This window comes from Meleagris gallopavo, chromosome 3 (assembly GCF_000146605.3).
Source record: "Meleagris gallopavo isolate NT-WF06-2002-E0010 breed Aviagen turkey brand Nicholas breeding stock chromosome 3, Turkey_5.1, whole genome shotgun sequence".
Taxonomy (NCBI): domain Eukaryota; kingdom Metazoa; phylum Chordata; class Aves; order Galliformes; family Phasianidae; genus Meleagris; species Meleagris gallopavo.
The window spans coordinates 11255686-11258569 of record NC_015013.2 but is presented as its reverse complement, the minus strand read 5'-3'; positions in this window follow the sequence as shown (position 1 = coordinate 11258569).

Sequence of the window (2884 nt, the reverse complement as noted above, 5' to 3'; positions counted from 1 at the left end):
AAAAAGAAAGAAAGAAAAAGAAAAAGATGTCCTGCAGAACACAGATCTGATCTTGGGTGCTTGAGAGATTTGCTAAGTTTTACACAGTGCTTAAGAGATGGGTATCATAGGCAAGAACCCTGGGGGTATAAGTTATGGTGTACACACAAGTGCTTCGTATTTTGTTGGCATAAACCTGGAGTTCGTGTTTGGGTAGCATTCCTGACAGAGGCAAAATGGAGCATTCAAAATCCTTATCTCGGCAGAACACATATTGACTTCTGAGGATACTTTTTCCCTGAGAAGGGCCATGTGGGGAAGGTCAGGACTGGTTGTTTATTCCCTGCAGCAATGCTGTTTCACTCGCTGAAGAGGCTCCCAGGACCTGTAAGTGGATTTCTGCTGGTGAAGCCCCCAGGTGAGCTCCTGGCCATTCTCCCCTCAACCTTCACCAGGTCAGGACCTCCAACTTTCCAACAGTCGGCAGCTCGCCTCTGTGACAGTGTCCTTCCCACATCACCTCCAGCTTTTCTCCTTCACTGAGAGTGTGGTGAAGCGCTGCCACAGGCTGCCCAGAGAAGCTGTGGTGTCCCTTCCCTGGAGATATTCAAAGCCAGATTGGATGGGGCCCTGGGCAGCCTGAGGGGCTGGAGACTGGATCTGGGTGGGCTATAGGATCCCTTCCAGCCCAAACCATCCTACGGTTCTGTGATTCTATGATTCTGTGATTCTTGCTGGTGGAACATGGCACTGCAATGGGCCCTGAGATGAACCCGTCCCTCGGGAGGGACAGCAGCCAACTGGAAGCGTATCTGCCAGCAGCGTCATTGATCATCAGCTGCCGGTAGCCTGAAGCAACTCTCTCGGACGGCTAAAATTGCATCTGGTTTTGTAACAAAGACTCCTCCGCAGTCCCTATCACTTTGCCCTCCAAATACACTGCTTTGCCTCGTGGTGGAGAACGAAGCGGTGCTTAAGGATAACCCGATTTGCCGCCTCATCCTCCAGGCAGGAGGGAAAGAGAAGGAGGAGGAGGAGGGCTGCAGCCCCGAGGGCCGGAGCTGGGGCTGCTGCTCACCCTGGAGGTACAGCCTCTGTACCAGGCGGAGTAACGCGGGGAGAATCCGGCCCTCCGGATTTAACGAGCTCCCTCTCCGTTAATTGAGGCCTTCGGGCAGTGCTGTAATGCACCTAATGGCACTAATTACTAATGAATCAGCCCTGATGAATAGGTGGAAGTCTGATGGGCCTCTGTTAGCCTGTCGGTGCTCCGCAGAGCCGGCTGGAAGGGAGCTGCACACATAGAACCATAGCCCTGGAAAGAATGATGTCCCTACTTTCCGTTTCTTTCCTCCAAAGCGAAAAAACCCACAACCAACCAACCCCAGAGCCGACCACCTCCACCACTTCAGCCCCAACGGGGAGAGGCCGGGCTGGTGCCGGCTGCCGCCGGATGCCGGGTTCTGCCGCGTCCCATCCGCGCTGGAGGGAGGGGATGGGAGGGGAGGAGGAGAGGGAGGGATGGAGGGAGGCGGGGCAGCCCCGCGGCCCCCGAGGACTGCGGGCTGCGGTTGCTCAGTCGGAGCCGGGGACAGGAATGAGGGCAGCAGAGCCGCAGCGGCCGCAGCAACCCCCCCAGCTCTCTCCCCGCCCCCCCCATCCGCCGCCGGCATCCAGTCGGCGTTTGTGTTTCGGCTGTTTATAATTTTTTAAGTCAGTGACAATTTTCCTGTGGTTCTTTCAACCTTTAAAACCTCTTCTGTTGCGTTTTTCACGTCTCCATCCCGTGTCTGCCCAGGGGTTACGGCCGTTCGCAGGCTCCGGCTTAGGCTGCGGCAACGCGGGGCGAGAATCCTCCGCCTCTCCTCGCAGCCCTATGGGTGAGGGACATCGAGGCCCCGCAAAAGCGAGGGCTGCCCGGGAGCTCCCGAGCCCCTTCAGCCCCTCCAGTCTCTCTTTTCTTCTTTTTCCCCTATTCACCACCACGACGAAGGGCTAATTGGGGGGGGGATTTGCTAATTACGAATAAATTATCTGTTCTAATTCAGCCTCACGCGCAGACAGCTAACGAGCTGTGAATCTCCCCCTTATTTGCGATGTTTCCCGTTTTTTCCGAGGGCAGAAGAAACAGCAGCGGAGCGCCTTGCCCTGAAGCCCCCGGGGAGGGGTCTCCCAAAGGAGATGGGCACTGAGAAAGGGTCCAGAAGCCCCCTAGGGCCTCCCTTCCCCGCTCCCCCCTCTCCTCTCTCTTCCCCCCCCCCCGCCCGCTTTCGCCGTCTGCCATTTGGTGCTGCGGGAAATCTCAGCCGCGGCGCCTGACCTCATGCATACGGCGAAGCTCAGAGAAAAGAAAAAAAAAAAATCAATTGAGGGAAAAGAAGGAACGAAAAGAACCCGAACCGCTCCGACAGCGCTCTGCTCCCCGGGGTTCTCCCTTCCTTTTAGTGGCGGAGGGGATGGAACGCAGAAGGAGGGCGGTGAGAACGAACCGCGAGCAGATCGGTGTCTGCCAACGAGATTCTGCACGCAGGATGGATTTTAGCATTAAAAAACCAACATTGCTCGCAGCGCTGAAGGCTCCCGGCGCCGTCGCTGAGCGCATTCGTTGCCGGGAGTCAGTCCGTGCGGGAGGTGCGGAGCGGCTGCGTGATGGATGGAGCGCTCCGATGGCTGTTTGCTTACACATTGCATTGCGAGGGGGAAGCGGGAGGGAAAAAAGCGGAGCCCCAGCTCCCTAATCTTGGCCAAGGGGGTCAATGGTAGAACCGACCCCTCCCCATCACAACCCTCCGCCGCCAAAGGACGCGTTCCTCTTTGATGTGCACTCCCTATAAAGGCTCCGGGCGCCTATAAATAGCCGAGGGCAGAGCTGCTGCTGCTACTGCGAAATCAATACCCGCCCCCC